Raw genomic sequence first — 13,840 nt, 5'->3', positions numbered from 1 at the left:
CAGCCGCTCTGCGGCATGTGGGATCTTCCCGGACCGGGGCACGAACCCATGTCCCCTGCATCGGCAGGCGGACTCTCAACCGCTGCGCCACCAGGGAAGCCCACATGTATATTCTTTTTCATATTCTTTACCATTATGGTTTATCACAGGATATTGAATATAGTTCCCTGTGCTATACAGTAGGACCTTGCTAATCCCAAATTCCCCATCCATCTCTCCCCCACCCCCTCCCCTTGGTAACCACAAATCTGTTTCCTATGTCTGTGAGCCTTTTTTTTTAGAGAGTATGGAGAATTTGTTAGAGTAGCTGCAGGTTTTTTTTTTTTTTTAAGATGTTGGGGGTAGGAATTTATTAATTTACTTATTTATTTTTTTTGGCTGTGTTGGGTCTTCGTTTCTGTGCGAGGGCTTTCTCTAGTTGTGGCAAGTGGGGGCCACTCTTCATTGCGGTGCGTGGGCCTCTCACTATCGCGGCCTTTCTTGTTGCGGAGCATAGGCTCCAGACGCGCAGGCTCAGTAGTTGTGCCTCACGGGCCCAGTTGCTCTGCAGCACGTGGGATCCTCCCAGACCAGGGCTTGAACCCGTGTCCCCTGCATTAGCAGGCAGATTCTCAACCACTGCGCCACCAGGAAAGCCCGAGCCTTTTTTTTTTATAGATAATTTCATTGTGTCATATTTTAGATTCCACATATAAGTGAAATCATATGGTATTTGTATTTCCCTTTCTGACTTACTTCACTTAGTATGATAATCTCTAGGTCCATCCATTTGCTGCAAATGGCATTATTTTGTTCTTTTTTTATGGCTGAGTAGTATTCCATTGTTTATAGGTACCACGTCTTCTTTATCCATTCATCTGTCGATGGACATTTAGGTTGTTTCCATGTCTTGGCTATTGTGAATAGTGCTGCTGTGAACATAGGAGTGCATGTATATTTTCGAGTTAACGTTTTCCCCAGATATATGCATGGGAGTGGGATTGCTGGATCACATGGTAACTCTATTTTTAGTTCTTTGAGGAACCTCCAAACTGTTCTCCATGGTGGCTGCACCAACTTACATTCCCACCAGCAGTGTTGGAGGGTTCCTTTTTCTCCACACCCTCCCCAGCATTTATTATTATTATTATTTTAAATATTTATTTATTTAGTTTATTTATTTGGCTGCTCCGAGTCTTAGTTGCGGCATGTGGGATCTTTTAGTTGCGGCAGGCAGCATCCCTGACCAGGGATCGAACCTGGGCCCCCTGCATTGGGAGCGTGGAGTCTTAACCACTGGACCACCAGGGAATTCTCATTTACCAATTTTTAAGTGTATTGTGGAATAAGGATCTAACTTGAATTTTTAAATGTGAAATCTCCAGCTTAATCAGCTTTATTGAGGTATAATTTGCACCCAATAAAATTCACCTATTTTAAGAGTATAGTTTGATGAAATTTGGCAAATATAGACAGTAGTGTCTCCACAGTCAAGATATAGAACCTTTGGGAATTCCCTGGCGGTCCAGTGGTTAGGGCTCTGTGCTTTCACTGCCGAGGGCCCAGGTTCAAATCCTGATCAGGAACCTGAGATCTAGCAAGCTGCATGGTGTGGCCAAAAAAAAAAAAACCCAGAAAAACAAAAACAAGATATAGAACCTTTCTGTCACCCCCAGAAGTTGTCTTGTGCTCCTTTGCAGTCAGCCCCCTTTCCCTACTCCTGACTCCAGAGATCATTATTCCACTCCCAGCTGGAGCTGTGCTTTCTCTGCTCCTCACACCGAAGAATGTGTCCCTATGCCATTGGCAGTTGGGGTTCCCAGATTCTGCTTTTGTCATGGACCTTGTCAGCTGAGCCAGTTACTTTGGAAAGGATCTGTTACCGTGGTCACTGCTCTTATAAGTACATTTGTGTGACTTTATCTGTGTCTCCTGGGCAGTGTTCTGCTCAGGGAAGACAGCAGTGGCAGCGTGGTTGGGAAATGCTTCTGGGGTCAGACTCCCTGTGTTTAAAGCCTACTGCTTATTGAGGTGACCTTGGGCAGGCTACCTAACCTCTCAGTGCCTTAGTTCCTCATTTGTAAGATGGATTAATGGGATACCTACTGCATGGGATTTTTGAGATGATTAAGTGAAAAATGGTGCCTGGTACCTAGTGTTCAGATCTTGGTGTTTAATAAATATCTTTTTCCGATAGAAGGAGCCAGGGCTCCTTGGTGAAGCGGCTTATCCTAGGACGGAAGCAGGAAATGCATAAGATTTTGTAGTGCTAGAAAGTAAGAAAGTACTGAAAAAGAAACAAACCCCTTATTGATGGGAGCATGTCAAAGGGACAAAGGAGCCAACTGAAAGAGCTCCCTAAGGCCAAAGCTGGAACAATTTGAAGCAACAAGATAAAGTAGTATTAGATTATCCCGAAGGATAAAATAAATATCCATGGAGCCATACTAATATTAATGAAAACATATCCTAAAGACAGTTTGGAGACTTCCCTCGTGGCGCAGTGGTTAAGAATCCGCCTGCCAATGCAGGGGACACGGGTTCGAGCCCTGGTCCAGGAAGATCCCACATGCCGCGTAACAACTAAGCCCATGCACCACAACTACTGAGCCTGCGCTCTAGAGCCCATGAGCCACAACTACTGAAGCCCGTGCACCTAGAGCCCGTGCTCCACAGCAAGAGAAGCCACCGCAGTGAGAAGCCTGCGCACCGCAACGAAAGAGTAGCCCCCGCTCGCCGCAACTAGAGAAAAGCCCGCGCGCAGCAACGAAGATCCAACGCAGCCAAAAATAAATAAATAAATTTATAAAAGACAGTTTGATTGCAGGACTATGAAGTTAATTTAAATAGCATCCTTCCAGTCATTTTATTCTTCTTACCCTTCTAATCTCACTGTTGCATTTATGTGGCTGGTCTGACCTGGGAAAGGAGGTAACCTAAGGAACAAGAGTTCTCTCTCACTGTGATCAGAAATACCCAATATTTAAAGACAGATGAATAAAAAAGTGTTGGTTGCCAATTAGTCAATAGTAATAATTTTGTGATTCAGTTATCAGCAAAGTTCCCCCTGCAGTATATGTACGGGGTATTATAGGAATATTAGATTATGGGGCATGTGACCTGACATTTCCTCTTTGATTCATTTGTTGAGTATGTACAGGGCACGAAAGAGAATAGATAGTAGGCTTTGCCTTTAAGAGGCTTATGGCCCTATGGAGAGAAGGTGCAAAGCGGACCACGAGCAGGTCTGTGACAGAGGACAGGGTACGTACAGAAGGTGGAAAAACATCTGCTCTAACGCCTACCTACCGGGTTGGTCCTGGGGGATTAGAATCTACAGCACCAGGTACTCAATTTTGGACACCGTGTACTCATTAATTTGGCCTTTAATATTATCTAAACAGGAGCGTGGCTCTCTCCCCTGCCTCTCTCTTTTTTTAAAAAATATTTATTTATTTATTTACTTATTTTTGGCTGTGTTGGGTCTTCGTTTCTGTGCAAGGGCTTTCTCTACTTGCGGCAAGCGGGGGCCACTCTTCATTGTGGTGCGCGGGCCTCTCACTATCACGGCCTCTCTTGTTGCGGAGCACAGGCTCCAGACGCGCAGGCTCAGTAGTTGTGGCTCACGGGCCTAGTTGCTCCGCGGCATATGGGATCTTCCCAGACCAGGGCTCGAACCCGTGTCCCCTGCATTGGCAGGCGGATTCTCAACCACTGCGCCACCAGGGAAGCCCCTCCGCTGCCTCTCTGGGGGCCTGGGAACACACTCTAAGTCCTCAGTGTGAGGGATTGTGTCTTACTGATCTTTGTGTCTTCAGTGCATGGCACAGTGCATAGCTGATGCTAATAAATCTTTATTGGCACCCACAGTGATGTAGTCATACCACCAGGGATGTTTAATTCATTTAGGCTGAAGTACAGCATAAATTGCGTTGGGGGGGGAGCGGGTCCCAAGATGACCCGTTGGTTCCGTGATTTGCTCGGAGGACTCACAGGACTCAGGATATGCTCATACTCATGGCTGCGACGTACTCCAGTGAGAGGGTACAGAGCGAGATGCGCAGAGAAAGGGACATGGGGCAAAGTCTGGAGGAAGCGCATCGCAAGCTGCCAAGAGTCCTCTCCCAGCAGAGTCACACAGGACGGACGCGCTTAGTTCTTCCAACAGCAAACTGACAACACGTGTGAAATATTTTCTATAAGGGAAGCTCATTAGAGCCCCAGTGCCCAGGATTTTTATTGGACGCTGATAACGTAGGCACCCTCTGCCCAGAACATAGCAAATCCCAGCTCCCAGGAGGAAAGCAGATTCAGCGTAAACCCCATTGCTCGCTCCGACGGTGTGAGTCGGAGTGAGTCACTCTTATTGTGTAGGGGCTGGTGGAAACCCTGCCCAAGGGCCAACCTTGCAAGCAGACGGAGAGCGGTCTTAGGCCTGCCATGTGAGCTCTTTTCTGCACAGTAATAGACTGTGTCTCCTTTCAGGGGAATTTCTGGGCATTCTAGTCTAGTCCATCCAAGAGAAGGGAAAGGGTTGGTGGTGTTTTAACAAGCAGCAGCTATTCCTGGCTATTGCTTGACGAGTGAGCAAGCAGGCAGCTCAGGGTGGGTCTTCTCGAGGGCAGGAGGATGTATGACTCAGTAAAAGGGTCCAGCTGGTTGAATTTTCCCACAGAATTTCAAGTTTGGAGGCTCCTTGAGAAATTGGTCAAAGTTGTTTTATAAAGTTCCAAACTGGACAGATCAGTGGTAAGCCACAGAGCCTGTATTTTGTTCAGTTTGTTTTGAAGAAGCTTTTCGGGAGATTCACCCAAGAATCTTACATGTCTTGTTTCCAGGACTTACTGCGCAGGTTACCTGTTTTAGAGAGGCTCTGGGATTCAGTTTAAGCTGTGGTTGTCAAGCAAGTTACAGCTTCTGAGTTTTATCAGCAGGGATCTGACACTTCAGTCCTGAAGACTCCACCAGGGCTGAGCCCTGCCTTGCTCTAGCCAACTTCTCTTAGAGGGCGAGCGGGGAGGACTGTAAAACTGGCAGAATAGCTCTGAAATCCTGCCTTGCTGGGAACTAGACCAGTTAATTTTTTATTCAGGGAAGACGTGGTTAAGAGGGATTCTGCTAGCTTAGTTTAAAGGTCTTCAGTTTGCGGGCATAGAGCGGCGCCGGGGTACTAGCTGGTATTCTTGGGAGACATGCCTGCTTGCACGCAGCACACCCCTCCTGTGTGCTGCTTGGTGCCCTGGAGACACACTGCCTTTTCAGAGAGAAGTACTGAGGTCTGTAGTCAAACGTGTTTCTCTTTAGTTAGCCCTGCATTTCCTAGATCTATTTGCTCATAGGACCCCCTTTTGTGGAATACCCATTAGTGTTTGGGGGTACTAGTGTTTTGAGGAACTCAATTCAGAAAATGCTAGTCTAGAGATTCAGCACCCTCAGGTGGTTTTCCCTGCTGATGACGTGCAGGGAGGCCCCTCCGGGCGTGATGGCCCACCCTCTTCTCACACAAAGCACAGGCTTGGCTTCCATCACGAGGCTTGGCTTCCATCGCAGTGTTTGCTGAGGGCTGTGGCTTGTAGTGTACAGATTTCCTTAGTTATGAATGGAATGGTCTTAGTACTAAAATCATATTCCATTGCCCCAAGCATTCTTTGTTTCTGCTGTTGTTTTTAATGTGTTTCTTTGTCTTGGTGCAATGTAGTTTATCTCCAACTCTTGTTAGTTGCCAGGACTAAGAAATGTTAGTGCTGGGGCTGGCAGTCCTTCGCAGAGGGTTTTCACTTAGGACAAAGGAGCCACCTGGGAAATAGGATGGAGACCTGTTGCAGGGAACCAGAAGAGGCTCTCTGAAGCTAACCATGGCAGAGGATAACCAGTCTCCCTGTTGGGGGGGGGGTCTGTTGAAGAATATACGTGGCCCCTAAACTTTGTTCTCATTCAAGAGGTTGTTTTAGTCTGCTTCAGTTGTGAAGACCAGTAAGTCAGACTACAGTTCCCAATATGGAAGCGTATTATAATTATAACAGTCAATTAAGGGTGAGCTTGAGAACAGGAACACTCTAGAGCAGGAAGGCCTGGCCCTCCTGGGAACCAGAACCGTGGTGAAAGCACCTCCTTGTTGGGTCTCAGCAGTGGGAATTTGTGGATGTGGTTATTCCGACACTAATATGATCTGAATCTGTTTTTCTTTGGGCCTTTCCTTGAATATATTCTTTATTGTATATCTTTTCTGTTCCTCCTACTTCCTGCTTATTCCTAACTTTGGCTTGCTTTTTTTCTTCCGATTTTTAAATATTGGAGTATAACATACATCCAGAAAACTGCACGAATTACAAGTACAGGTTGGTGAATTTTCAGAAAGTGAACCTGCTTGTGTAACCTGCTCCAAGATCAAGGAACAGAGCGTTACCCGTGGCCTGGAAATCCCCAGGGTAACCGCTGCGCTGACTCAGGCACCACGGATTTGTTTGTTTTAACAGCTTTATTGAGATACAATTTACATACTGTAAAGTTCACCCAGTTAAAGTATACAATGCAGTGATTTTAGGTATTTTTACTGAGTGGTGCAACCATCATCATCGTCTGTTAAAACACTTTCATCATCCCCAAAAGAAATTAGCATTGATTCCCCGTTTCCCCCAGACCCCACCCACCCTAGGCAACCACTAATCTACTTCCATGTCCGGGGATTTGCCTATTCTGGACATTTCATGTAAATGGCCTTTTGCGCTTGGCTTCTGTTACTTAGCGTAACGTTTTCAGGGTTCAGCCATGGGTCTGTGGCTGAATAACAGTCCGTTGTATGGATAGACCATATTTTGTTTATCCGTTCATTAGCTGATGGACATTTGTGTTGTTTCCACCTTTGGCTATTATGAATAATGCTTCCGTGAACATATGTGTACAGGTTATTGTTTGGACATATGTTTTCATTTTTCTTGAGTATATACCTAGGAGTGGAATTCTGAGTCATGTGGGACTCCATTTAATATCTTGAACTGCTAAACTGTTTTCCACAGTGGCTGCACCATTTTGCATTTCCACCAGCAATGTATGAGAGTTCTCACTTATCCATATCCTCAGCAATACTTGTTATTATCTATCTTTTTGAGTCTAGCCATTCTAGTGGGTGTGAAGTGGTGTCTTATGTTTTTGTTGTTTTCAATTTTCTTGTCAATTATTTTATATTTCATAAATTGCCACTTTCTTTACGATGATATTATATAAAAATAAATATACTTAGCTTTTAATCTCAAATGCCATTTTCCTTAAAGGAATCACAAAGAAAATCACCCTTTAAAAATTGTTTTTAATTACTTTAAAAAATTAATACATGGGCTTCCCTGGTGACGCAGTGGTTGAGAGTCCGCCTGCCGATGCAGGGGACACGGGTTCGTGCCCCAGTCCGGGAAGATCCCACATGCCGCGGAGCGGCTGGGCCCGTGAGCCATGGCCGCTGAGCCTGCGCGTCCGGAGCCTGTGCTCTGCAATGGGAGAGGCCACAACAGTGAGAGACCCGCGTACCGCAAAAAAAATAAAATAAAATAAAATAAAAATTAAAAAAATAAAAAATTAATCCATATACAAAGTATAACACAAAAAGAAGCACAGATTTATATATAGTGAAAAGTGAGTCTCTCTTCCGTTCCTGCCCTCCCACCCATCTAGACCCTCCCCCGCAAGGTAACCACTGTGGCACTTCCTTGTGTTCCTTCTGTGTATAGGTTAGCAGAAATGTGTGAGAGTTGTGTGTATAAGTTTTTTATTGCTGCTATAACAAATTGTCACAAACTCAGCAGCTTAGAACCACACAACTTAAACGACTCTCCCTGGACTGAGATCAAGTTGCTGGCAGGTGGCGTCCCTTCTGGGGGCTCCAGGGGAGAATCTGTTTCCTGGTCTTGTCCAGCTTCCAGAGGCCACCTGTGCTTCTTGACTTGTAGCCTCTCCTCTGTCTGCAAAGCGTCACATCTTCCCGTCTGTCCTCCGTCTGCAAAGCGTCATGTCTTCCCATCTGTCTCTGATTCTGTTTCCTCTGCCTCCTTCTGCCACTGATGAGCTCCCTGTGGCTGACGCATTGCGCCCACCCAGTAAATCCAAGATCATACCCTTGTTTTAAGGCCGGCTCCTCAGCAGGCTTAGCCGTTAACTCTCTCTTGCTGTGCAGCCTGACATTCACAGGCTCCAGGGATTAGAACATGGACATTGTTGGGCGCCGTCATACTGCCTGACACAGTGTGTAAACTGTTTTGAAAGCAATGTTAACACGGTTTACACACCGTTCTTTCGTTTGTCTTTTTCATTTAATACTATATCTTGAAAGGATGTTCCCTGTCAGAAGCTGAAGAGCTGCCTTACCCCTCTTTATCTGCCATATAATAGTCCTTTGTATGGCTTTTTCATAATTGAGTTAACCATTTTTCGGGTGTTTCTTGAGGTGCTAGACTTTTTAATTTTACGTAGTCAAATAAATCAGCCTCTTCCGAGTGACTTCCTACCTCGTTATGCTTAGAAAGGCTTTTTCCTTTAGTGAAAAAAATGAATGTTTTCCTTAGATTAAAAAAGATATCCGTTACATTCTATGTTAAATTTCTGGGGCTGCTGCAACACTTTGTCACAAGTTTGGTGGCTTAATACCACAGAAATTTCTTCTCTCCAGTTCTGGAGGCAGAAGCCTGAAATCAAGGTGTGGGCGGGGCCACGCGCCCTCCGAGGCCGCCAGGGCAGGACCCCTCCTCCCACCCCCCACCCCCACCCCCCGTGGCTCCGGGCGTCCCTTGGCTTGTGGCCGCGTCCCTCCAGTCTCTGCCCCTGTGTTCACACAGGCGCCCCTTCTATGTCTGCATGTGTGTGTCTCTCTTATTTTGTTGTCGTAAAAATCACATAACGTGAGATCTACCCTCTTAATAAATTTTTAAGTGTATAGTATCGTTAACTGTGTGCACATTGTTGTACTACAGATCTCTACAACTTTTTTATCTTGCATGACTGAAACTCGGTACCCATTCAGTAACAACTCCCCATTTCCCCCTCCCACCAGCCCCTGGAGCCACCGTTCTACTTTCTCTGTGTGTCTCTTATAAGGACCCTTGCCATTGGACTTAGGACCCACCCAGAGAGTCTAGGACGTTCTCGTTTCAAGCGCCTTAACTTAATCACACCTGCAAAGACCTTATTTCCAAATAAGGTCACATTCACAGGTATTGGGGCTTAGGACGAGGACATGTCGTTTTGGAGACCACCATTCAACACACTTCACACTCTCAGTGCTTTTATTTTCCTCCCTAGAAATCATCTTTGGAAAATAAATTTTTGTGTAAAGCTTTTTTTGTGTGTGTGTGTGGTACGCAGGCCTCTCACCGCTGTGGCCTCTCCCGTTGCGGAGCACAGGCTCCGGACGCGCAGGCTCAGCGGCCATGGCTCACGGGCCCAGCCGCTCTGCGGCATGTGGGATCTTCCCGGACCGGGGCACGAACCCGTGTCCCCTGCATCGGCAGGCGGACTCTCAACCACTGTGCAACCAGGGAAGCCCTGTGTAAAGCTTTAAGAATTATTTTCTTCAAACCTTCTCTTCAGGAGTTGTTGGGCATCTACCATATGCACAGCAGTTACAGGTTCTTCTTTCTTCCTGTGACAGTTACTACAGACTGGTAGTGGTATACGGTATTTTGAATGGTAATAACATGGTTAGATGCTGTTTTTGGGGAAAAGTAGTTTTTCCAATTTCTACAAATATGTGATTACAAATAGGATTTTCTTATTTTGCATGGCCTGAAGCTAGTATATACGAAAATGTACACTGAAATTGTTATTTTTTAGTAAGATTAAAAAGCGGCATTAGGGGGCTTCCCTGGTGGCGCAGTGGTTGAGAGTCTGCCTGCTGATGCAGGGGACACAGGTTCGAGCCCTGGTCTGGGAAGATCCCACATGCCGTGGAGCGACTGGGCCCATGGGCCACAACTACTAAGCCTGCGCGTCCAGAGCCTGTGCTCCACAACAAGAGAGGCCACGATAGTGAGAGGCCCGCGCACCGCAATGAAGAGTGGCCCCCGCTTGCCACAACTGGAGAAAGCCCTTGCACAGAAACGAAGACCCAACACAGCCAAAAATAAATAAATAAATAATAATTAAAAATGAATATCTGCTAAAAAAAAGAAAAAAAAATTGGCATTAGGGACTTCCCTGGTGGCTCAGTGGTTAAGAATCTGCCTGCCAATGCAGGGGACACGGGTTCGAGCCCTGGTCCGGGAAGATCCCACATACCGCGGAGCAACTAAGGCCGTGCGCCACAACTACCGAGCCTGCGCTCTAGAGCCCGTGCTGTGCAACAAGAGAAACCACCGCAATGAGAAGCCCGCGCACTACAACAAAGAGTAGCCCCTGCTCGCCGCAACTAGAGAAAGCCTGCACGCAGCAACGAAGACCCAACACAGCCAAAAAAGAAGAAGAAAAAAAAAAGCAGCATTAAAATCAATATTACCTATATATGAATTTTTATAAGAGTAATACCATACCAAGTACCCTGTATCAGCAAAACTGGTTAATGTAGGTATTAAACTGTAATGAACCATTGGGAAAACAATTTGCCTCAGGCCCTGAGCTTCCCTGCGTGTTCTTGCTGGGTGTGCCAGATGGCAAGGGCTATTCATCTTGTTTACTGCTTGTTGAAAAAGTGCTGGGCCATTGGCCCTAGATTCCTCTCCTGTAAAGCAATCCACTGCGTGTGCAGGTGTCACCTGGGCCCATCCTGTCACCCCTGTGGGACTTCGGGGCAACGGGAACCAATGCTAATATGCTGATGCTCATATATGTTGCTGTACCATGAGAAATGAAGTCCTTTGTCTCTGACCCAAGAGGCTGTGTCTTCTGCCAGCATCCATGAAACAGTGGCAGGCTAAGATAGTAACTTACAAGTGGGATAAAATCTCAGACAAATATAAACAAGTGAAATCTTGCAAATACAAATTCTGAGAAGTCTACTGTTCTATATGTTTTGTAAATTATGACATTTATTTATATATTAGTATGTTAGGATAATGCTTACTAGGTGCTGTAATGGTTAAACCCACAATTCTCATGGCCTTTATACCAGAAGGGTATTTCTCTTGTTCGTATGAATGTCCTACGTGGGTATTCCTGGTTGAGAGTCTTTCCTGGTGGCTTTTCCACCATCTTTATGTCATGGCTCCCAAGGTCTCCTGGAGGTCATTTCTATTCTGGCTAGTCACAAGGGGGCATTGACAGGGAGGATCCTGGAGGAGGTTTTGCCCTTTTCTTTTAACTTTTCATCATGGAAACTTTCAAGCATGCCAGAAGTAGAGAAATTAGTAGAGTGAATGCTCTTGTGTATCTGTTACCTAGTTTCAACAGTGATCAACATTTTGTCATTTTTACCCCCATCACTTTTTTTTCCTGGAGTCTTTATTTTTTATTGTTGTTTTTTAAATAAAATAGTACTTTCGTTATGGAATATACCTGACTTAGATAGTGAAATACCTGCAACCTTATCCCTCAGAGCAGCCACAAACTGGTGCGTGCGTGCGTGTGTGTGTGTGTGTGTGTGTGTGTGTGTATTGCCTTTAAGGACATTATTTTTAAGGATCTGTGTATCTGTGTCATTCTTTCAAATATGTTCAATACATCCCATTATATAGATAAACCGTATTTAATTTATACAGTTTTCTGTTTGGGGGCATTAGTTTTTCCCTATTAAGTAATGTTACGCTAACATTCTCATCTCACATATACTTGAGCAAGTATGTTTTGCAGGATAAGTTGTAGAATTCGAATTGCTGGGTCAAAGGATATACACATCTAAAATATTTAATAGATATTGTCAAACTGCCCTCCAAAATGACTATACCAGTTTATACTTCCAGCAGAAGTGAATGGGAATGTATAGACTTTTAAAGCAAATCTAAACATAATATCATTTCATCCTAAAACAGTTTAGTACTTCTTGCTAACAGAAAAGGACTTTAAAAATCTTTAAACATATCATTTCTAAAAAACATTATTCTAAAAACAGTTGTGCCTTTTTTCTGTTGGTTTGTTCACATCAGAATTCACACAAGGTGTTAAAAATGTGCTCTGTCTAAAAGAGGTGTTGAAGGGGAGGCCCTCCTTTGGAGCGGGGACAGTTTTAAAAGCCTGCTCTGTGTTGATGTCGGTTTGGGACCCAAAGGTGATGGGCTCCTTTTGGTCCAAGTTTGTTTAATAGGTTTCTGATCTGTTTGCTTCTGGTCAGTTCCACACTCAAGGTTCTTTTCTAAACATTCTTCTCAAGCTGTCTTATTTCTTTGGGGCCTTGCTGCTTTGCTTCTCCGTCTCAATCTGCAGGAGCCTCCTTCCTCTCTGAGGCAAGCGCCTGGGTTGGGTGGGGAGTGGCTGCCTTCCCGTGACCTTGGTGCAAGGCTGACTAGGTTGTTTGTCAAGTCTCACAGCTGCTTTCTGTCAAGATTTTTTTGGTTTTATCCTCCTATTATTTGTGCTGCGGAAGCTTTTCCAACCCAAAGAGACTTTTGCTTTCTGGACTTCTCTCATTGCTTCCATTTCTGCTTGGAAAGTAGCTGTTTTCTCCCGAGCTCACTTTTGTCCTGAGATCTCTTGCCCAGGCAGTCAGTAGTGTTCAACGCATTGTCATTCTGACTCTTCCCGCCGCTTTCCCTGGGCCGACAGGCTCAGTGGATGCTTGGTCTGCGAGCGTCTCGTAGGGGAGCTGAGCCTTTCCTCGCTGGTCAGGATTCAAGTCATGTGGTTCCCCGCTGCACGAGAGGGAGCAGAGACTGCGTGTTGCCAACATACAACCCAGTCTCTCTTGAAATGAGGGAAACACTGAACCTTAGAAAACATAGGCGAAGTATCCTCAATATATTGCCATTGGATTATTTTACAGATAAAGACGTCTGCTATCTGGAAGTGAGTACAAAACAGATGCATAAATAAACTTTTATTTTTATAATTGTTTTCATTTATAGACTATAAAGCAATTGGCAAAATAGGAGAGGGAACGTTTTCTGAAGTTGTGAAGATGCAGAACCTGAGAGATGGAAACTATTATGCATGTAAGCAAATGAAACAGCACTTTGGAAGGTAGGCAACGTGAGACCTATTTGAGACTAAATACAGACACAGGTTTTGGTTTTCGTTTTTTTTGAATTTTATTTTATTTATTTTTTTATACAGCAGGTTCTTATTAGTTATCCATTTTATACATATCAATCCCAATCTCCCAGTTCATCCCACCACCACCACCCCCCCTGCCACTTTCCCCCCTTGGCGTCCATACGTTTGTTCTCTACATCTGCAGACACAGGTTTAAATCGATGAGAGCAACTTAATGGTGAAATTGTATTCATGTGATAACATGTCATATCAAAGTTCTTTGGGCAGTGAGGATTATAGGCTAATTTCATATTATCGTACTGGAGTTTGTTCATGTCCAAGTTTACCACAATATCAGTGATTGATGTTCACAAAGAATTTAAGTGGTAGAAGCATGCCTCACTTTAAACAGTTTATATGTCCCTAAGAGTTGTGTATATGTTGGATTTTTATAACTGAAACCTTAGATTTCAGACATTGGAGGTCCGGGGACTTCCCTGGTAGCCCAGTGGTTAGGACTCTGCCCTTCCAATGCAGGGGGCGCGGGTTCGATCCCTGGTCGGGGAACTAGGATCCCACATGCCATGTGGTCAAAAAAAAAAAAAAAAGTTAAAAAGAAAGATATTAGAGGTCCTTGTGATTTAATTAGTTGTAAATCAGTTACTATTGAATATATTGAAAAATAAGTTTCAGATAGGGTTAGAGAAATGTATTCCCTGGGAGTGACCAGTTGCAGTTTGTGGAGAGGGCAACTCTCCGG

At 44.8% G+C, this 13,840-nt stretch overlaps 1 protein-coding gene and 1 non-coding gene across 3 annotated transcripts in view; one reads left to right on the top strand and one right to left on the bottom strand.

Moving 5' to 3' along the window:
* Window positions 1-13,840, top strand: part of MOK (MOK protein kinase) — a 47,311-nt gene that overhangs the window by 13,619 nt on the left and 19,852 nt on the right. The window lies entirely within an intron of this gene.
* TRNAW-CCA (transfer RNA tryptophan (anticodon CCA)) lies at window positions 1,218-1,290 on the bottom strand. Its single transcript has one exon. It is a non-coding gene; the product is annotated as a tRNA-Trp (tRNA).

This window comes from Globicephala melas, chromosome 2 (assembly GCF_963455315.2).
Source record: "Globicephala melas chromosome 2, mGloMel1.2, whole genome shotgun sequence".
In the NCBI taxonomy this organism is placed as follows: domain Eukaryota; kingdom Metazoa; phylum Chordata; class Mammalia; order Artiodactyla; family Delphinidae; genus Globicephala; species Globicephala melas.
Note: the sequence above shows the minus strand (reverse complement) of the source record. Positions and strands in the feature narration are given on the sequence as shown.